This window comes from Miniopterus schreibersii, assembly GCF_964146895.1.
Source record: "Miniopterus schreibersii genome assembly, chromosome: 7".
Lineage (NCBI taxonomy): Eukaryota > Metazoa > Chordata > Mammalia > Chiroptera > Miniopteridae > Miniopterus > Miniopterus schreibersii.
The window spans coordinates 45,216,582-45,240,274 of record NC_138108.1 but is presented as its reverse complement, the minus strand read 5'-3'; the positions used below and the strand labels follow the sequence as shown (position 1 = coordinate 45,240,274).

Sequence of the window (23,693 nt, the reverse complement as noted above, 5' to 3'; positions counted from 1 at the left end):
AGTTTGGACTGTGCCTAGTTCCAAAAGGAACTTGAAGCAGCTTATAGACATGTACGTGCACAAACTCAAGTTTACAAAAATGTCACTTTTTACAAAGTTATTTTCTCTGACTTGACTCAATTTCTGATCCTGGTCCTCCAGGAGCTGGCAGAAAAATTGGGCTCAGTGCTTTCTGCATTCTTACTCATCCCTGGGATGGTTCCACAGCCCTGGTGTCTTTCCGAATGTCAGGGCAATTCTTCTGCAGGTCACATATCCTAAGCAGGTTCAGGGAAGCTTCGTTGTCCCTGGCTGCACAACTCCTCGGCACCCCCCCACCACTTCTGGGCTGACGTGGGAGCGAATGCCTGTGGCCTGGCCTGGCCTGGCCTGGCCTGCCCAGACACTGCACATGGCTCTCAGGGTTCCCGCCACCTCCTGCCAGTGCTGCCAGCAGGGCCCTCTGCTGCCCGGGGTCTCATTGGCGGGTCTCTGGTTTCGCTCACTCTTCCACCTCCACCTGCTCTTCCTCCACAAAGCCTTCTCCCTTCCTTTTCCCTCTTCCGCAAATCCCCTTTACATTCTTTTAAGAATATAGGCATCTGGAAAACAAAAGCAAGAAATAACTTGCAAGCTATTTTTGTTTAATGGCTGCACCTAATAGTATCTCACCCATGATATAAGCTGAGAACATAAGACTAAAGGACAATTGAGGAAGAGGCAGCTTTGTAAGAGGTGGAAGCAATTTGGTGCAAGAACATTACTCTTTGATGTAATTTATAAATAAATATATTTATCTCCATGCCACCTCCTTCCAAAGGGAAATTGGGGAGTTTACACAAATGCTGTACACTACAAAAAGTAAAACACGTAAAAAAGGAAATTTGAATGTGTGTTGGAATGGGGGCTTTTGTAAAGTAGTACAAGGGAAGATCAAGATTAGCACCAACACTGAACGCGAAAACTTGGGTCACCGTTTCTCTCTGAGTATCCTAGAGAGGAACCCAGATGAGCACAAACCTTCAGACGCTTCACAGTGTCCAACAAGGTAAAACTGCGCTAGGCATCTAGAGAAACACAGCCGTCTGTTCCCGAGACCTGAGAGGATGTCTTGCACGGATCTACGTGAAAGAGAAACTCTCTCCAGTAGTGAGCAACGTCCTCTACTTAAACAGAAAACAAGCCCATACATCAAATGTCACAATAGTTTCAGATGAAAGCAAGTACATAGGAAAGTGGAGACTTAGGGGACAAAGAGACGGGGTTTGGATTTCAGCTCTGCTACTGCCACCGGTGTGACCACAGTTAAGTTTTCCCCCTGGAGGGCCTCAGGTTCCTCCCATGGGGAGAAAAGCACCAACTTCAGAGGATCGTGAGCATTGATAAGTCCTGTAAAGACAGTGCCTGGCCATTGTGGAAAGGCAGTTTATGTTGGCCTCTAATATTGTCATGATGATTCATAATTATTTGTTCAACACCTATTTATTGAGTGCTTGCTATATGCCAGGCACCATCCTAGACCCTGGGGATGGATGCAACAGTGAGGAGAACAACCCCAGATTCCTGCCTGCAGAGCGTGGACTAAAGGAGGCAGGCACCAGCCCCGGTGTTTGGGAGACACCAGCGCCCTGGGGGCAGTGCCGAGAGGGTGGGTGCTGTCCATTTAAATGCGGCAGCGGGGAGGCCTCTCCCTGAGCCTCCGGCGGCGTGACTGTCTGAGGGGAGCCTGCCAGACAGGAGCGGACTGGCTGTCCGAGGGTTTGGGGACTGGGAAATGGGCCAGTCCAGCTAAAGCCAGAGTGAGAGGGAGAGCGGAGGAGATGAGGTCAGAGCGCTCGTGAGGCCCAGGCCCAGGAGGACCTCGTAAACCCCTTGCTGCCTTCTTAGTGCACTTGGGGCTGCTGGACAATGTGAGCAGAGTGATATGGTCAGACTCACATTTGAATGAGGCCATCTGATTCCTCTGTCAGGAAGCTCCTGGATTTATCCAGGTGAGCAGCAGTAGTAGCTTGCATCTTGGTAGCAATGAAAACTAGTCAGCATCTGTGTTGTTATTTTTTTGAGATTACAGACTACAAAATGTGATGAAGGATTCCGTGTGAGATATCAGAGGAAAAGAAGAGACAGTGATGGACCCAAAGCTTTTGGTCTGAGAAAAAGGAAAGATAGGTAAAGCCAGAGAGGTACTAGGGGAGGTTTATAGGGGTAATCAGTTTTAGAGAAAATAATATCAGCATCAACATTGTCACTGTTATTGTCGATACTGTGTTCCTCAGAGCATGTGGTGGCATACCTCCAGAATGCACTTCAGAGAAAGGACTTCAGTGAGGATCTGAGAGAGTGCAGATAAGAAGTGTGCAGATTGTTGACGGTCTAACTAAAGCAAGAATAAAAGTTAAGATGTTAGGAGAAATTAATGAACTGCCTACCCTTCAGGCAACCTTCCACTTATTTCTTTTAACTGCAGTGTTGATAATATTTGGACAACAGAGAATTCTTTGGCATGAAACTGTCATGTTCTTTATGCTCCTGCCTAGGGGAAATCCATGTTTCTCTCTTTGATGGTCAATTGAATGGATAGTATAATTATCTACAATGAAAATGAAAAAAGACTTGTAGTTGAAGAGATAACCATCCCACCTTCACACAGAGGAAGGTGAGGGAGTAAATGGTTGGGGGCAAATATTTTCCTCAGGAAACAACACTTAGGCAAATGGGAAAATAAAGGCCTCCAAATTCTTTTTTATGAGTATTCTCATAACTTTGACCTGGAAAAATTTCAAAGCAGTATTACAAGTCACCTACCATAGAAAAATTTCATTAATGGACCCATGAGAGTTTTAATTTTAAAGTAATATAACTTCCTGGTGAATTCTGCAAGACTAATTAAGTTGCAGAACTGCATCTCCAAGTAGCTACGAGGGTTAACCTTCTATAAGATGTTATGGTTACAAGACAATATAGTGTTGGGTGACACCTCCTTCAAATAAAAATTTATTTTTGTTTTTAGCATATTAGTCCTTAAGTCATTTTCTCAACAGTAATTGCACATCATGTGCAGTTGTCTATTGAGACTTCTCTTTGAGAAAATAAAATTACATCGTTGGGCCCTGGCCAGTGTGGCTCAGTGGTTGAGCATTGTTCCATGCACCAAAAGGCCTCGAGTTCAATTGCTGGTCAGAACACATACCTAGGTTATAAGTTCTATCCCCAGTCAGGGTGCATGCAGGAGGCAACTGATGGATGTTGCTCTCGCTCTCTCTTTCCTCTCTTCCTTCCTCTCTCTCTAAAATCAATAAAAATGTATATATATATTTTTAAAAATACATCATTGGCAATTTCTTATTTACTGTTCCTTCAAAGGTGCCTGCATGCAAATTGGCCAAAAGCAGTTTCAAGTCATTAGGACACCTGCTAAGAAAAGATGGGCAAAGCCCATTGCTCTTTTAGACCATTTAAAATTATTGCCTGAAACTTGGTCAGCCTTTCAGGAAAAGATGACTGCTTGAAAATTTGGCAAGGGGGGGAGTATCCTCTGCAATTCTAAGAAAAATAGCTAGACAAATATATAAATGGGGAGAAATCTGCAACAATGCTGGAAACTAGGGAATAAAATGCCATCAACTTCAGATATTTTCTGTGAGAATCAATGTACATGGGCATGAATAAGAAAGAATGTACTTGTCAGTCACTGGCCGGGAAGAGAAAGATTGTCTCATAAGAGGTGTACAATTGATATCCTGGAGGACAGAAGCCTCCCTGGGCTTGGAGGAGTGAACTGAGAGACTGACCAGGTAAATCCATGGACAGCGCTATTGAGTCACATGGATCAGCAGAAATTCCCTCCATTGCAGTGGCACTGGAGCTGGGAACTCAGAAAAGGGAAAGGAATAGAAAAGCTGCAGTAATGCTGCCTGTAGTGAGTTGGTTCAACATGCTAGTGACTTCCAAAATTAAATTGAATCAGGACTACAGGAGCTGTTGATCTGGAATAGTGATAGCCTGATGCAGAGTGGGAGGTATTGTTGACTATCAAGTTAGTAAGATTGGTCCAAAGAAATTAAACTATTTGTGTGCCTGGAAGAAAGCTGGGTGTCACCAACTTTATTTCTGCAGATGAGAAAGCATGAAGAAATGGAGTTGGCCTGGTAGGGTCATTTTTAGTCTTAGTGGCTCCACTCCTCATACACATGATGTCAACACATTCACAGCAAGCCCTCCAGCTTGAACTTTAAACAGATCTCTCTAACAGCATGCAGGTGGAAAATAAATATGCCTAAGAAGAAACCCTTTGCCATGGTTTTGTGAGGAGATACTAGGCATTAGCTAGCCTTTCCACCTTTGAAAAATAAAATATGAAAAGATATTATAATAAAATAGAGCATAAAGCATTCAAGAGGCAGAGGAAAAACATTTTTAAAGAAATAGACATTACTTTTTTAGAATGGCAGAATTGAGCAAAACGTAGAGATTTCCCATATACCCACGGCCCTTGCTCATGTATATCCTGCCCCCACCTATCAGCACCCCGACTCACAGCGATGCACTTGTTGCCATGAACTTACTTTAACACATCACCCAGAGTCCATAGTTTACATTTTGATTCACTCTTGGTGCTGTACATACTATGGATTTGGAGAAATGTATAATCACATGTATCCGTCATTATGGTATCGTGCAGAGTATTTCCACTACCCTAAAGATTCTCTGTGCTGCACCTGTTCATCCCTCACCATGCCCGCCCTGCAGCTGCTGACCTTTCTCCTGTCTCCATAGTTTTGCCTTTTCCAGGATGTCATGAAGTTGGAATCACATTCTATGTCGCCTTTTCAGATCGGCTCCTTTCCCTTAGTGATTTAATACGCATTTAAAAGAATAAACAATAGCCTTTTCTATTTCTTCCTGTTCTATTATGGAAATTTTCAAACATATACAAAAGTAGGGAAACTTGTATAATAAACCCTTATGTACCCATTCCCCAGCTCAACATTTAATTCATGCCAACCTGGTTTCATCTATATTTCTGTTCACTCCTCCCTCACCCCAGTCTTAGAAGCAATTCCAAGATGTATCACTGCTTTCGTAAATAGTCTATATCCTTAAATATAAGGACTCTTTTATAAAAAAACACACATAGCTACAAACCATTACCATACCTAGAAAAGATTCAATAGCCAATCAGTGTATTAATCTTTCCCAATTTTATATATTTACTTTTGGTTCATTCAAATCAGGGTCCCAAATACATACAAAAAATTGTTTGGTTTCTTAAGTCTCTAAAGCATAACTTAATCTATAAATGTCTCCCTCATTCTTTTTTCCTTATAATTCTATTTGTTGATGAAATGGTTAGTCCTCCATTATACAGAGTTTAAGAGAAAATACTGTGATTTAAAAATTCTAAATTTAGTGAACTAGTCATTTACTTGTCTGTGAGATTAAAAAATGTATCATCGATGTACCTTTCTTGAAATTCAAGCAAACAACTGAATCTATGAAAATAAAGAATCTCAAATTGAAAATGTGATATAGAACTGGCAATAAAAATAGGATTAAGCCTTAAAATTACAAGTCACTTTACAAAGTAAAATGAAAATATCATGACTGGTTCTTAAAAGCAAAGATATATCATGTATGTGTCTATAATCCTAGATGATTTCAATAAAACCATATTAAACTGATTTTTTCTTTCGTAGTGGATAGTCAACACGTTTCTTCTTCATGCTTAAAGTAGATAATTAGAAAAGCAAAGTTTAAGAAACTAAAAGCAAATTTTAAGAGAGAGATACTTTAAAAAATTTTTTTCAACAACTTTTGCTTAATATTAATCACAAGTACAAATATATTGAAGAGCACTTATCTGGTTATTTATTATTTGTTAGCAGAGTCTAGACTCAACATTTTTACATCTTTATCCTACATTTATTTTGTCCAATAATAGGTCATTCAACAAGTCTGAATTTTTTGCTCATTAGGGTGCCTAAGGGTTCTTTATTGAGTATCTTTCCCGTGTGAATATTCTGATGTGAATTCTAACTGCACTTCCCCCCTTTTATTTTATATTCTGATATATTCTCATGACATGGAGAGTGCTTTATAATGTGTGATTGAATCCTCACGTGTTTTATAAGTATTGCTCTATGACTAATGGGTTTTCAATGTTTACTTCACTGACTTGCTTCTCCAGCATGAATTACACGGTGTTCCCCAAGACCATTCCTTCTCCTGGTAAAAACTCACATAGGAGAGAAAGCCTGTGTGTATAATCAGTGTGGTGGAGACTTCAGAAAGCATCCATCCCTCAAGCAACATAGTGAATTCAGACTGGAGAAAAACCATTATGAGTCTCTATGTTGGAAAGCTTTTGAAGCACACTCTGTCCTTAGCAACCTCAGAAACTTCACACTGGCGAGACACCCTGTAAATGAATGTGGATGAGCGTCATCCAGGGCGTGCATCTACACAGACACCAGAGAATTCACACAGAGGGGAAAAGCGATATAAATATAATGGATGTAGGGAAGAGGTCAACCAGAAAGCTAACCTTTATTCACTTCAGAGAACACTCCCTGACTGTAATTATTGTTGAAAAGCCTTTACTGATAATTTATCTTTTAAAAGACATGAGCAGATTCACATTGGAGAGCAGCCCCAGGTCTGTGATCACTGTGGAGGGGCCTCCAGCTAAGCTTCACCCTCAGTGCGCACAAGAAAACTCTGAATGGGAGTAACATGTAAAACAGGAAGGAGGCAGGATTACCAAGAAATACATACTTTAAGAACATATACTGACCTGAAAACATACACACACACAAAGAGAGAGAGATGTATAATTTTAAATATACTGGGAGATAGGATGAGCAGAAAAATCATAAGTCCTGGATTCATGGAAAAAAACGTTGAGACATAGATCTGAGAAATGTAAGCCTGCTGGTTTTGCAATCTTACCTACGCCTGGGCAAACAAGAGGAATGGCCACATGGATCCTAGTTTAAAATGGACTGTCAGGTAATAAGCTAAACGTTATACAGAGGACTTTAAAATATTTTGAGTGGGTTACATTTGTTGTCTAGTTTATCACTGTTAATATTGAGGTTAGTTTTGCTGTGATTGAAGAATGTTACCTGTTTCCATTCTACATTTTAAAACTGATTTTTAATTGACATCCTAGTAAATGGTTCATTTTAACAAATGTCTCGTAGTTGCTTGAAAAGAATATGTAGTCTCTGTTTTGCTGTCCAGTCTGTCTCCATCTCTACCCTCCATGTACACATGGGCTGGCAGGCGTGCACGTGTGCACACACACACACACACACACACACACGCACATATCCCTTAGTCCCAGCCTCCATTGTGCCCCATCTTGACGGCTGCAATAACACTTAACTAACCTCCTTGCCCAACACTGGACCCCTGTGTTCTACACGGTCAGAATAATCCTTTTGAAAATGATTCATGACGTGTCACTTCTCTGCTCAAAACCTTCATCTCACTCAAAATAAAACTCAAAGTGCTTTCTAAGGCCTAGAAGGACTTACACCATCTGGCCCTCAACAACCCCTTTGACCTTTCCTGCTACTTTTCTTCTTTTGCTAACTGCTCCACTCTCACTGGCCTTGACCTCCCTTCAGCCCGCCTGATAGTCTCACCTCAGGTGTTTTGCATGGACTCCCCTCTCTCTGCTGTGCTCTTCCCAGATGTGTACGACTTTTCTCTCATTTCTTTTAGGTCCCTACAAATATGTGTCCTCACTCAAGGGCCCTTACGCCAACCAAATAAAAATAACACTTATCCATTCTTTTACCCTGATTTAATTTTCTTTATTGCTCTTCATCACTACTCAGAACATTGCATACTTCTTTTATCATATTTATTCTTTATTTAATATAGTTGTTTTATTATCTGTCTCCCTCCACTGGATTATAAACTCCACTGCAATATCACAAGGTCCCAGAATAGTGCATTTACTCCGTATTTGGTAAATGTATCTGACTTACTCAGATCTCTCACTTTTCTTATAGGTAAAGTCTGTACCACCCTAATATGATATATGGTGTGGGCTTCTGACAGTTACCCATTTTTCTTTCACCCTGTGGTTCCCAGTTCAGGAGTATTCACCCTAGTTTGGTACTCTTGGTTAAAGAGCCTAACTTCTACATTAATACTGAGAGGTGGTGTTCCTGAAATTTGTCCCTGAGGTTAGCTGCATACTAGTTTTTAGATTATAATTTCCCCCACTCACATTATACAGAGATAAATGGTAGTTGAGGTATGTTTCCCAATATGAAAAATGGTGGCATAGCTCGGGAGGTATTATGGAAGAACACTCGATCTGCCCCTTTTTCTTGGGGAATATATCCCCAAGATATTTAGTAGGTTTTCATTAAATCTGTCTTCTTGAAGGTTTCTCTTGTTGAGGGATGGACATTTCTGGATTTCTGAACTCCCACTAGATGGAGCACTTTTCACATCAGGGGTTCTGAAAATCCTCCCATAATTGAGTCAGAAATGCATATGATGAAAAGCGGGCGTCCATTTGTGCCCTCTGATCTTGGGTGGGATAAGTTGGGCGTCACAGGTGAAGTGTTCTGCCATTGCAAGTATATTTGCTAGTTAAAAGCAGAGGTCTGCGAATACCAATTCCAATATTTCTGTTTGAATTGTCTTCAGGTTAAGCTGCCTGTGGAGGCAGAGCATTCTGCGAGAAGCAGCAGGCAGGCGTTTTCCATTTGAGCATGATGACTCCTACAATTTGGGGGTGGGGAGAGGTCACCATCTAGATTAGCTTAAAAATGTGCGTCCCCATTCAGATATTCAAAGTCGTCATGTAACGTTCAAAATTGGGGAGTTATTCCTCTGAATTTGAACTGAGAGAACCATACCTTATTTAAGAACATTTTAAGGTTTGAAAGTGGGCGTGATCTGTCTGTTCAAATAGCTTTTGCTCTTCCTTTCTATCACCTGAAGCGATGGAGGCAGTGGAGGTTTTCCCAGCGTCTCCTATTTATCAGCCAACCCTAAACCGCCAAATGCTCGGCCATTTCATCTTAAGAGTGCTTTATGTCACCACTGAGTCCCAGATTGCCTGGACTCTCATGGGAAACAATTTCCGTGATCTGAGCTGGATAAATTCACATCTTCATTGCTGCTGTCTGACCTGTAATAGACACTGGAAAACTATAGTCTGTGAGGGTAGACCTGTTGCCCCCAAAGCCAACTCACTGTGTAACAGGATGTTAAATGGGATGTTAGCTCACGTTTCTAGTGAGGCCAAAATGACAGAGTAGAAAACAATAGGTGACAGCTTTTCCTGTAATGTAAGGAATTGTGCTGTAATGTAAGGTGTTAGACCTCCTGCACATGCCTTCCAAAGGAGCTTTTCAACTTCTGTCTGATTACCCACCTATAAAAGGGGATAAAGAAGATGAAAGGGAATTGGAGTTTGAGAGAAAATTTCTTTGTAAAAGTTGTTAGAATGCTGTGGCCAATCCCCAGTACAACATGAGGAGGGAAGGGAGGGGCTCCTCCTCTAACCTCAAGGAGACTGAGGAAGGTTTGGAAGAGACCCTTCAGCAAGTGGGATCTATTACATGGAGGCTGTGAATCAGTGCCCACAGCCCAAAAGAACCAAAGGGCAAGAACTGGAAGTCACTTGGGGCAGCCCAGTGGAAGGCTGTGACTTGGAGAATCACTGCTTTGTCAGAGATTAATTAAAGGCATGTTTCTTGGGGATATACTCACAGACAGAGTTGCCCAGGGTTGTCTTACTGGGAGTATTCGTAAGAGTGCATGCTGGAGATTTGATGGAATTCCAAGAGAGCTTCTTGGATGGGATGAGATTGTTGAGAATAAAATCTGTAGTGGGAGGGGAGGGGGGGGAGGGGGTATCCTAAGCAGCCAGCTGGAAAGTGCACCAAAGAATTTCAATGAGAGATGCAAAACAGTCTGTTTCATGGAACCCACAAAGCACACTGAGAAGTGAAAGTCAGCATTGAACAGACAGTGATCTAAGAGAATATTGACTCCAGCTTACAGTTCTTTCAGTTTAGGAAGTTATCCCCTGCTCCTTACTTCTCTCCCCACACCTTTCAAACTTCAAAGAGCATTGGCAATCTAGTGAGTTGGTAGAGAGAGACTGTAACTTCAGACGGGGGCAGTGGAGAAGTAACTGTCTCTCCCTTTCCCCTTGAATTGTTTCCATCCCTGTGACATGTATTATCTAAAAGTGAGCAAACGAAAGATGGGATCTGCCTGAGATGCTATCCAAGGACAAGGAAAGAGCTAACCCCCACAGAGTGAATTTTCAGAGGCAGTTGTGAAAAAAAAGTTGCCTCACTTTGCCCCATCTTATGTTTGTTTATAATCCATGTTCATTTTGTTATTCAAGTCTTTTGCATCCTAAGTAGATGTTTGCTTTCATATTGTGATACCTGAGATGGTAGTGGCAAATTCAATGTCATCATTGTCTAGCCAATTTTCATTTACACTAACAGGTTTTACTTTCTATACTTTAAAGCTATACTGTTCGATGCATAAAGGCTTATGGTTATTATATCATCTTAGACCACATTAATACTTTTGAATCCTAATTTTCATATGAATATCAACTCCCTTTCTATTAATATTTTTCTATATGTTAATTCTACATTTATTTATCTTCAAATTTAAATGTTATTTTTTATTTGATTGTTGTATTTGGGTATGTATGTGTATACTTGTCCCAATCTGCTCATTAATATTTAGAATTATAGATATATTTTTGGTTTTATTTCTACTATCTTATTCTCTTTCTCTAGTAAAAATTTCCTGCATGTTTTTAATAGCTATTGTTAAAGAACAAAAATTCAACTGAGTAAATTTAAAGATGAAATTGGCTTTATTAAGTGATTAATGAGTTGGGCAGCATCCCATTGAGCAAGTAGAGAGATACTCCCAGGAATTGTACAAAATAGAAGAGTTTTATGGGTAGAAGGTAATTTGGGGCAAGGAAGTTACTAGCAAAAGAAAAGAAAGAATTGGCCTTAGCAGGTTTGGCTCAGCAATTAGAGCATCGGCCTGTGGACTGAAGGCTCCCAGGTTCGATTCCGGCCAAGGGCATGTACCTCGGTTGCAGGCTTGGCCCCAGTGAGGGCTCGAGCAGGAGGCAACCACTCGATGTGTCTCTCTCGCATTGGTGTTTCTCTCTCTTTCTCTCCCTCCCACTCTCTCTGAAAAAATTTTAAAAATTAAAAATAAAATCCTTAAAAAAAAAAAAAAGATTGTTTCAGGCCAGGTGATTTTCTTTTGTGGGAGGGGAAAGGCAAGGATTTTATCATACAGGTTATCTCACTGTTGCTAGTCAGGAATTTTCAAGTTGACTCTAAAAGTCATGTTTCTGGGGGAGGTTGACATTACAATTAAGTCTTGGTTGTTGGGGCAAATGACGCCATTTGGGGCCTGCCATTTCTTTTTAACAATGTATTTAAACATACCTTTTGCCATCAATGAAAACATCCAATCAAAATCTATAACCTCGTCTGTGAATGAGAAAAGTTTAGTAAAACATTTACCTATTCCTTTTTCCTCCCTCTTTATCTTTCAGATTTTGTAATAATTCCTTACAATTTTGGTTCCAATATTATGTACTATGTTTTTCTAGTATGCTTCTTATATGAATCTTTGTTATAAAAGCAATATATCTACTTCACGACTATTATTTGGAGTTAAATACACATTTTCCTGAGCTCGTGGCTTATCTTTCTTTTATCTCCTATATTCTTGTATCTTCAGTGTTTGCACTGTTTTGTTATTTTCTCAGACATCTACAAGAAAACAATTTGAGGTCTTAAATACATTATAACTATAAATTCAAAATACTGATTTAAGTGGTATAACCGTTGATATTTGCATTTGTTTCTCTTTGTTCCTTATAAATAGTACACTATATTTTTCCTAAAATTTCATGTTTTAGGTTAAAAGTCTGATGTATGATTCTTTTGCCTATAAAAATAAGTTTTTGTTTCTACTGTTTTATGATTTTTTTCTTTACTTATTTAATTCTTAATTTGGCTCAGTTTTGTCCAGGTATTTTCTCTCTTTTTGGGGTGGAGGGGAGATAGCCATTTTTGTTGTTGTTGTTGTTTCTTTCTCTTTATTAGCTCTGTTATCTCACTCTGGAATGACCGTTTTGCTTGTTATAGATCTCTTAAATTGATCTCTCATATCTCATAGTTATTTTTTCATAATTTTCTCTTTTTCTTTCCCTTTGTATTGTGTTCTGAGAGAATTTCTTATTTCAACTTTCCAGATTCCTACCTTGATCTCTTTGTTTTGCTTTTTTTCTTTATTTTTCCTCCAGTCATAACCATAATTTTATTCAATTTTCTTATTGAGCATTAAAAATAATGATCATGATCAATTTTTGAGAATTATCATTAAACATAATTGGTCATTGGTATTATAAAGAATAGAGTCTAGATTGATCTGTACTAATTGCTAGACTGGGTTTATTTATCTCTGATAGCCCTCAAGGACATTTAATCTAGAATCTGATTACAGGATCCCTGGCTGTCATGGGTTGGATTGTGAATATGTTTGATTAAATGGACTCTAGTATTATATGACATGAGTAGTTGAATTTCAAGATTCATGAAGACATCCAGAGGTTGTAGACCATGGTTCCACTTCTGGCTTTGTTCCTGTCACCCACAGAATGAATCTCTGCTGGCAGGTTGTTTACTTTAGGGACCTGTTCTTTCATCTTTAATTGGATCAAACTATGTAACTGTTACCAGTGGGAAGAGGTCCTTGTCCCCACCTGCTGCTTGTGGGAGTGGACTTCTTACGGTATCCTGAGAAAAAGAATCTTCTGCGACGCAGGAGAAGGAGTGATTGTTATTGGTATGGAATCAAACCCCTGAGTTTCCAAGGTCTCATTTCCTTTGTCCTGAGAAGGAAGAAGTGTAGCTTTGGCTTCAGTAGAGCTAGAATCAGAGCCAGTGCCCAGAGTTTCACTTCATGTTTGCATACCCCCGCCCAGCATCGGGCTAGCTTGGCTTGAGTTCCCCACCACAGTCCGTCAGTCCATTCCATGTGGGGTCCACACAGCTATGGAGGAAGCTACAGTGAATCCAAGGAAGCAGGAATGAGAGCCTCATGAGCCACAAGCCACGAGCAACAAGAGAGCAAACTCTTTTGTTTAGGAGATCATGTGTTCCCAAATTTTCGAAGGCTTGCAGTGTCCTTGCTCATTCTGGCCAATGATCTCTGTTCCCACGTGTGGCTGACAAGCACTTTCCCTAGTCACCCCAACTTCACTGTCCATGCGCCTGACTCCCCTTTTTTGTACCCTTTCACCCAGTGTTTTGTAAGTAATGGGCCTGTGGTTTCCTGGGGAGTGTGAAATTTCAGCTCCCTGGAGAAGCTGCCCAAATGGCCATGATTATCATGCCTGGCCTCCCTTTTGCTCCTTTCCTATTATTCACAACTAGCTAATTGCAATGGTGTAGTCAGTAATTCTGAAAGCAGAGGAATTAAATAAGTTTGTACAGCCCTTTTAATAATGAGCCCACTGACTGCCCACCCTTTAGCCTTGCCCCCAATTTCTGCTGCCTCAAGTAGTGTTTGGTAACAGAGTCTTCCAAACAAGTTACTTTCTGGCAGTTCTGTTTTTATAGTATTGTGAGTCCTTAAATTTTGCATGGTTTTCCACTAATCTTATATCATACATATATTGTCATCCAGAAATTCTTCAAGATTTGCTATGATGGCACCCTTTACTGTTAACCACCATTACAATTCTGTATTGACTCTTACTTTTATTTTTATTTTAATACTTCAGTGGATTTGCAAAAAATAAGTATAGTCAAATGCCCTTCTGGTTTTAATGACCCAGACTATTTGGTTTAGATATCTGATTATTAAAAAGCAGATACCTCTTTTTTAAATGTAAGTTGTCTTATAATATTTATAAAATAATAATTTGGAAGAATTATGATTTTGACATCCAGTTCTCTAAATTACTTTATGTGTAAATGGTTTAAGTAGGTTATTTTGCTATTTATGGCTTCTGTCTCACATTGTTTAACTTTTACTGGAGAGATACATTGAAAACCTGCCAAGATAACACATTCAGTGGCAGAAATACTCAGGAAGAATATCAGCTGCTTTGCCTTTGCTTGCTGAATTCAGATCAAAATATTCAGTCAGATGCTTTCATCCTACTCAAACAAAGGAGGTTGTCAGAGTGTATAAGGTCAAGAGAATCATTCTTGGTTTTTTTTGTATATTTTTTGACACTTCTAGCAAATAATGGCAGTGACCCCTCCTCATATCTGCATCTTGTAATTCATGAAAGCAAACAGAAAAACCAATAAAGATATAATTTGAAGGTGGGAACTCTACTGGGAAAAGGTCATGGCATGGCATCCTACACACAATTATTCCGTTACCAAGCAATTGTGTGTGCGGGAGACATATCTGCAAAGCTTTTTTTCAAATCATTCTCTAATTGTAGCTCTTTCTTTCTGAAGCACTTTATGGGTCAGGATCATGGACTCTTATTGATGACTAGGTGTTTTCCACCTTTAACTTCTCCCCTAAATACTTGAAGGACTTTTTGTTCTCTTGCTCTAAGAGCGTAAGAATATAGGGACTTACTGTTTACCAAAGAAGAAAGAAAAATGAACATGCATTGGGTTATTTAATTTCTAAAGCACTTTGTTCTTTTCCTGGGAGAGACTCCCAGCCCTGCAACCTTCAGAATGTAAACAAAAATGAATGAATGATTTAGCAGTAATATTGTTTTCAATTTTGATGTGAATTAAAAAGTGAAAATTATTCAGAATATGCTTTCATTCAAATTAATCTTTGTTGGATGCCTCCTACATTATTCAGAATGCTGTGGTGGAATGACCAATTCCATATGAGAGCTATATGACTTTTCTTCCAAACAGAGCCTCTATCAGCTGCATGAATAACAGTAATTCAATGACAAAATTTTTTTAATGTAAAATATATTTTTGAAAATATTTTTTCTATTTTTTTAGTAACTTTTTATTGCCATGCTGTTTTCTAAGCAGAATAACAGCACAGATTCATCAAAGAGAGCACTAGGGCTCTTCTAGTATTTTTGGACTAGATGATTAATTATACAATAGTTCATATTTTGTGAACAATTCATGATCACATTATCTGTGGCTCTCAGGAGTATTTGAAGTACTTATTGATGATGAAAGAGACAAGTGACAAAGTTGTCACAATGGTAAACTGCCTCGCTGCATGGTTATGGCATTCATTCTGGGGGAGGCCCAGTAACGTACACTTGTAGCATCATTCAGATATACAGGTGTAAGAATTGTACTTTGAGAAACAGTAAAGCACGGGGCTTCTTAAACTTTAATGGTAAAATAATCAACCAAATATCTTGTTAAAATGTAGATTTTGATGCAGTAGGTTTTAGGACTGCCCTAAGATTCTGAATTTCTAAAAAGCTTCCAGATAATGCCATAAGGCTGCCGGTTCAGTAAACCATACTTCAAGAAGCAAAGGGTCTAGAGACTGGACCTCAGCTTTGCAAATCCAAAACCACAATTTTGCCAAGTTACACAGAATTTGAACATGAAAAATAACAACAACTAAAGAGACAAGAGGCTGCTGTGTAAGCCGGATCGCCAGCTTAATTATGGCGCTGGCTGTTAACCCTGGGTGCCAGGGGAACCACTTACTGAGTTTCAGGGTTGAGCTTTGCTCCACACTGTCCTGAGAAGGGCCCACACAGCGTTGTTCTTGGTTCCCACGTAACTTAAGGGACACTTTCATGGTGTCTGGAGCCCTTGATGTCCTGCAAGTGAAGAAGGAGGGGGTCCTCAAATTCCTTGCAGCAGGAAACCACTTAGGTGGCACCAACTTTGACTTCCAGGTGGAACAGGACATCTACAGAAGGAAAGTGATGGCACCTATATCATAAATCTGAAGAGAACCTGGGAGAAGCTCCTGCTGGCATCTCGTGCCATTGCTGCCGTTGCAAACCCCACTGATGGCAGTGTCATATCCCAGGAATACCGGGCAGCTGTCTGCGCTGAAGTTTGCTGCCGCCACTGGAGCCACTCGTATTGCTGCTGCTTCACTCCTGGACCCTTCACCCACCAGGCCCAGGCAGCCTTCCAGGAGCTGAGGCTTCTGGTGGTTAATGACCCCAGGGCTGACCACCAGCCTCTTGTGTGAGCCTGCCTACCCTTGCTTTGTGTCACACAGACTCCTCTGTGCTCTGTGGACATTGCCATCCTTTGCAACAACAGGGGCTCACTCAGTGGGTCTGATGTGGTGGATGCTGTCCCGGGAAGTAATGCCCATGTGTGGCACCATCTCCCGTGAATATCCCCGGGAGGTCATGCCTGATCTCTACGTCTACGGAGATCCTGAAGAGATTGAAAAGGAAGAGCAGGCAGATGCTGAAAAGGCTGTGACCAAGGAGGGATTCCAGGGTGAGTGCACTGCTCCACCGCCTGCGTTCACTGCTGCTCAGCCTGAGGCTGCAGAGTGTCTAAGGGCACAGGCCCCCTCTGTGCCTCCTCGGCAGCTTCCTCCAGAAGACTGGCCTGCAGCTCACTGCTCAGGCCACCAAATGGGTAGGAACAGCCGCTGAGTGGTCTTAAGCTGTTCTTCTGCAAACTTCTAAGCAGACTGGAAATAAGGTTGACAGAAAATAAAAACTTTAAAAGAAAAAAAAGAATTTCCGAGTTTAAACCCAATTCCAAGGAATTATGATTTAATTGGTCTGAAATGGCTCTAACATCTATACTTGTTCAGATTTCCCAGGTGATTCTAATATGCAGCCACATTAAGGGTCACTGACAATTATAATGCTAAGTAGATCAAATACTATTTCTTTCCTGCAGAGATGTCTACGTGAGGAGCCAGTATGAAGTTGGTGGCTTAGTGGGGGAATGTAGAATCACAGGGGGAGGTGATAAAGAACCGGAGTCACTGTCCCGATCAAGCCTAATAGGTACACCTTCACCAGGAGTACACTTGCTAGGGGGCAGGTGTGCAGGTGGGCTCCTCACGGCCCTTCTCCAGTTGATGTATCCTTGCATTCTGTGCTCCCATTTTCTACACTAATGCAGACTGTCCCACCTCTGTTACCTTCCTTTATCCTTGAAAACAATGTCACACAAAGACTTTCACTTTATTTACTTATTCATGTTTACCTTGATCATCAATTTCCAGATCCCTAAAATTCTTAGTCCCCCTGATAGAAGGTGGATGTCTCAGCATCTCCTCCTAAGCTCACTTCATGGTTTATGCCTTAGGGTGGATTTTCTATATATATACCAAATATTTCCTGTTAGATTTCCTGCTTTTTAAGTTTCTTCCTTAGAGAGTAAGCCTTATTTCCAAATTGTTGGACAGCCCTGCTGACTTTATATTTCTTAAATTATTTGTTCAGTATCAATTAGATGAATATATGAAATGCAGTGTATCTATTGAGCTAATTTTCACAAAGCTAATGCAAGAGCTGTACTGTATAAAGACAAAGCTAAAATGAGATTGAGTAGAGATATTTTGGTTTAGGGCCATAGAACAATGCTACTTTCTTATCATCTAGGAAAAAGTGATAACATAAAATTGAAATTATATGTACAAAGGCACTTTAACTTGAAAGTGGGCAAGTGACAGTGGAGTGTTTAACTGACTGTCTATTTTAAGTGGGAAAATGGTTGGCCAAGAAATATTCGTTTTTGGGGGGTAAACTTTTACTATCACAAACTCAATGGAAATTTGAACAGCATATTATTTTGAGAACATGTAAAAGGAAAGAGGTAGTTAGTAATCAGGATTTCTTAGTGAAGTTTTGTCAGACTTATTTAATTTTCCTCTCTGTCAGAATGATAGGACTGATATCAGTTGAAATATCAGCTGTAATTTACCTTGACTTTAAATGAGCTGCAGCTTCTGCTTGTTTAGCATACAGATTACAGATTTTTAAAAAGCAGTCTAGACTAGCAACTTGCATGGTTAGGGTTTTATATATCCACACCAGAGACTTAGCCACAAGTACCTAAGATTTTTGTATCTGCGCACTGAATGTTTATTAATATCATAATCATATCTACATTATATTTGTATATTCTCAACACACAACTGCACATGGACCAGAGTTTTCACATACAGTAACAACTGGGATATTGTGCGTGTGTGTGTGTGTGTGTGTGTGTGTGTGTGTGTGTACACGCCCAAACCACACAGATCCAACAGTCCTCAAGGGAAATGTTAGCTTGGTTTGGTATGTCAGGATTGACCTGGATAAGCCATAACATATAGCAGTTTAGCTCAGAATAGATGATGTATTATCAGGTTTCTTGAGAGAATAGAACCAATAGTATATACATATGATAGAGCAATGGCATCATTACTTTGCTTCCCTATCTTGAAACCCAACAGAGTCAACAAAACTAAAATATATGGATCCGGGGGGGGGGGGGGGAGGGACTGAACATTGCCTGGAAAGTGGCAGGTATTGAAAGATATATATGTATTAAGGAATTGGTTCACATGATAATTATAGAGGCTGAAAATCCCAAGATCTGCTGTCCGCAGGCTGAAGATCCAGGAAAACTCGTGGTGTGATTCGTTCCATATCCACCAGGGGAGCAAATGAGCCAGTTCTCCCAGCCCTCCGCCTTTTGTTCTGTGTAGGCTCTTAATGGATTGGATGACGCCCGCCCACATCTGGAAAGGCAATCTGCTTTACTCAGTCCACCACGTTAAATACTACCCTCATCTGGAAATACCCTCATAGACATACGCAGATATAATGGTTAGCCCAATATCTGGGCACTCCCTGACCCAGGCAAGTTGACACATAAAATTCACCATCTCAGTCTTCTCCAGTATTCTTCCACTCCATTACCTGCTGGCCCTGGAAAACCTAAAATCAACATCATTTCCGAAAAGGAAAAGGAATCTGTGGAGCTATGTGGAAGGCAAAATGCTTTAAAAGCCCAGAAACCAATTTCTCAAATATAATGGATACAGCAGGAAAGATGCAGTTTGGACTTAGGCCTACATGTAAATATCATCTGCCTATTTAAGTGTCAACCTTGCTCTCCTAGAAAACTGAGTATTCTAAGAGAGGAAAGCAATGTTAGAAATAATAACCCCTTTGATTTGAATTTTACAGTAATATACAGAACTCCCATCTGTTATCTCATTTGCTACTCAGAATGTCATTTTGAAGTGTTGTTACTGTAATACCAGGTTTTCATATTAGAAAATTGGGGTCAATAAATGGTAGTCTTTACCATGCTAAAAACAATCAATTTAACATGCGTGCACTGAATGCCTGCCACTTTCCAGGCCCTGTTCAAGCCTCACTCACCAGAGGACGCAGAGGCACATACAGGTGCCCACAGGTTGTGCATTTCTGTACCTGAGATCAACTCAAGTGCAGCAATAAGTCAGGGGACTGTCCCCCTGAAGATGTTTCAAAATGCCAAACCTTTGTTTCAACTTGATTACTCCATTTGCAAGAATTTCAGGTACCTAAGTTCAACATTTTCAAATCCATACTTACCCACACGTGGGGTTCCATGCATAACACGTTCCATCCTTTCTCTGTGTCCCTTGATTCCTTTTGATTGAAAACCTCTAAAAAATATGCTCATACATTTGACTTTATACATATATATATATATATTTGGCCTGTGGGCCACAGTTTGCAGGACTGGCTTATCAAATATAAGCCCATGAGGTATCGCAAGAAAAAATAAATAAAATCTCCTCATATTTCCAGTGTTACCAAATTTATGATCAGTCTGTTCCTGGCAGGAAATTAGTAGTTTTTTCCCTTCAAATGAATATCTTATCAGCATAGGTCAGGACACAGCTTAAGAAATCAGCATTGCAACCATCAGGGCTTAAATTGTTTTGCTAGAGTATACAATACTTAAGTTTTCATTTATTTGGGGGACTTTAATTATTCAGGGACTCGGGGTGACCTTGTATTGTTTTTCCTGGGGTGCAGGACGCAGATTCCTGATTGGAACATGATGTGCATACTTTCCTTAATGTCAGCAAAACAAAATATCAGATTTGCATATACTTATGAAGGGTCCCTCCAGCAATATCTCAGTTCATGGAGATTATTGTAAAAAGGATAGTGGCTTCAGAAATATTTCTAGGGATTTTTAAATACTTTGCTTCATTAAGATAAAGGTATATTAGCTAAGATAGTTTTCACTATGAGGGAAAGAAAATTCAACTAGAACCAGCTTAAACAATATTGAGAATTCTGGGGGTCTCTATTAACTGAATAAATTCAGAGGTGGTTCAGGAAACTAGTTCATTTGTCTCTCTTCTGTGGCTCTGCCTCTGTGTGTGTAGGTTTCATCCTCAGGCTACTTAGAATATGGCCATTGTACTGCTTGTTTTACCTTTAGAAGTAGATCAAAGGCAGAGAGAGTGACTGAAAATTTGCCTTATAAATGAATTTGCTTTCCCAGGAGCCATCATCAGACTTGCCTTTGGTCTGAAATCTGTCACCCGCCCATTCCTTGAGAAAATCCTTGTTGCCAGGGGAATAGCCCTTGCTTAGCCCATCTTTAATGAATCTTGAATGAATCCCTGGGGCAAGTAGCCTAGAGTTACCCTGAGTAACTCAGCCCAACAGTTTTCAGAGTATGGTCCCTGAACCAGCAGTATCAATAGTACCTGAGAATTTATTAGAAATATAATTTTCTGGGCCTCATTTTAGACCCACTGAATTAGAAAACAGTAGGGGAGGGCCCCAGCAATCTGTATTCCATTGAGCCCTCCAGGAGATTCTCTGCACATTAAACTTGAAGGACACTGTTTTTTGACTAATCAGAGGCTACATCTAGAGCTGGGGACAAATCCTCAAACTCCACAGCTGCTAATTAATTGGAAGGGTGTAAAATGCATTGTAGATATAGCCATAAAGTCAAACACACACAAAGTATATAAAGTGTACTTATTTGATAGTGAACATTTTTCAAAAGCATTTTTTAGTCAATTAAAGTTGTAAAATGTCATTTCTTAGAGTATATTTTAAATGAGATGAATTCTTATCTGTTTGAATTGGTTTGTTTTTCATACTTTGGATTGAGATCCTTTTAGGTATTTATAGAAGTTACTTTATTTCATCTTAACCAGGTTTTTAAAATGTATTAGATTTAATATAGAGAATAGAACATAGAGTGCAGCAATGTGAAACTCTGATTCAAATGCATATTGACATGAATAAATATGTGTGTGCTATTTGGTTGCAATAGAAAATGCTTAACTAGCCATCTTGGGGCAAACTGCTCTCATTTATGGTTTGCCAATCTTCGTGGTATAAACACTACACCCACCCCCTTAGGCTATCGGTGTGACACTGTTGAAGGTGGAGTTGGGCAAGATGCACAGTGCAAACCATTACATAGTATTTCAACCACAAAGATATAATATGTAAATAACCTCAAGAGCATATAGTAAAATAATTAGAAATTGATATGTTTTGGGTGTTTATTACCTCTATTTTAATATAATGCATTTGATTTTAAATTATATTATTTCATGTTTAATAATGGGCATTTTTAACTACTGTTTCACAACATTCCTGAAAATGTAACAGCTCTCGTGAGCTGGTATGAGATGGATCAGCACACAATTGGACTGTGCCAGAAAGTTGCAAAGCTACTGGTTTAGCCATTCCCCATGCTTACTGCTGACTCAAAATGAATGAGAGAAAATGGCATATGTAATAAGCCTTTTCAAGACCTTTATTCTTTCTCTGGGCTATCTAAACTTTTCTATTGAGAGAGAAAATCCATCCACTTCACTTTCCATAATCAAATTATTTTCTCCCTAAAAATTGTCAGGTGTGGCCATCTTTGTCTTAACATACCTCTTGAACTGTATTTGGGCACTGAAGGGAAGAGAGGAGTTGAAAACCGTCTGATATCCAAAGGTTGGTGTAATTTTGTGTCATTAACTTCCTGAGGAGAAAGGAATAATAATGATTTGAATGCAGTGAGCTCTTATTGTCGGATTCATGTTCACCATACTAAGGGTTCCTTCAGTATAAGCTTTTCTCATAGTAATCTTTATCTCACAGTAGTATTCTAAAAATAAATGTGGATTAAACCCTTTCTGCCTACATATTCTCTCTAATAGTTTATTAAAGGATATCAAGGGAAGTAGCTTATTCAAAGAACAAACTTTCAAATGTGACAATAGGATAAGTGCCTTATAAGTTTGTCCTGTGACATTTTCTCTCAGAGTATTTTAGCATGTTAATAAATGAATGCAGATTTATTTGTGAATGAATTCACTTTCCACTTAAGCTTATGGAAAGCATTATAAGCCTTTTCCTCAAGGCACAACTTATGGCCCCTCTTCCCCTAGTTTATTTACTTCATTTTTTCTGGTATATATTATACTTATATTATTTGTTGCAAAATTATAACTCCACTGTTCTATCATTACCACCTTACCTTCACTAAATATTAGGATCCATAAGATCAGAATCTTTTACTTTATTTTTGTCCCCATAACCCCTACCAGCATTAGGAACATAGTAGTATGCGATGCCTTTTAAAGTTTATTAGAAAGAAGTGTAAGGTTCTGTACATGAGTCTACACAGTCATCTTCCCCTAATATGAATAATATTAGTAGTATTTAGTACTTAATAATGCTAATCACTATTCCAAATATTTTACATTGATTATTCATATACTTCCCACCACAAACTCTAGGAAATGGAATCGTGCCGTGATCACACAGTTTAAGGACTGGCACCAGGAAGCTTTACCCTAGAATCTGCTCTCATAATCATTTACTCTGCCACCTCACATACAAATTTGATTAAGTAGTAGTACCATGTTTTAAATGTCTGCCAACAAAAATTTCAACATTGATGGATTTCAATGCTTTTAAGATTGGGTAAAAATGGGCTTTAGAGCTTTGGAAGTTCTTTAAGGATAATGCAGGGAAAAGTAATAAAATGTCAAGTATAAGACCAAATTTATGAGTAGCGCTGAGAATAAACTTTGAGTAATACAGACATTTGATTTGAGCTCCCTGGAAAATGAGAAGCAGCCCTGGGCAGTGTGGCTCGGTTGGTTGAGCATCGCCCCATGCACCAAAAGGTCCTCGATTTCCAGTCAGAGCACATGCCCAGGGTGCTGGTTCGATCCTCAGTAGGGGGAGTTTTAGGAGGCAGCCAGTCCATGTTTCTTTCTCACATACGTGTTCTCCCTCTCTCCCTCTCCCTTCCTTTCTCTCTAAAATCAATAAAACCATATTTTATTTAAAAAAAGAAAGTGAGAAGAGATGTGGGGTAATTTACTGAAAATTTGCTATGAAGACAGGAAGCATTTGTAAGATCAGACCTGACATTTTAGAATTATGTTTTTGGCAAGGCCTTTCAAACCCAGAGGACCTGAGCAAGAGCTAAGACAGGCTAAGATTTCGGCTGAGCCATCCTTTCAAAAGCTCTGCATTACTCAAGTCAAAATGAAAGAGAGGCGCTAAAATGTAGTTAAATGATTTATATGAGGAATTCACTACTGGGAACCAGGAGTTTGTGTGTGTGTGTGTGTGTGTGTGTATCTTAATATCTCTTTCTATTTAATGATTTGGGGGAAAAGTGTTAGGGGGATAATTATATAATACCCTTATTGCAGTGCTTTAACTATTTATTAAAGAAGGTAAACAAAAAATAAAGACA

At 39.6% G+C, this 23,693-nt stretch overlaps 1 protein-coding gene and 1 pseudogene across 3 annotated transcripts in view; both read left to right on the top strand.

Annotated features, from left to right (window-relative positions):
* B3GALT1 (beta-1,3-galactosyltransferase 1) overlaps positions 1-23,693 on the top strand; it is a 448,865-nt gene that overhangs the window by 116,255 nt on the left and 308,917 nt on the right. The gene's annotated exons all lie outside the window — the stretch shown is intronic.
* On the top strand, positions 15,776-16,613 carry LOC308559403 (small ribosomal subunit protein uS2 pseudogene; annotated as a pseudogene). Its single transcript has one exon. The product of its transcript is annotated as a small ribosomal subunit protein uS2 pseudogene (transcript).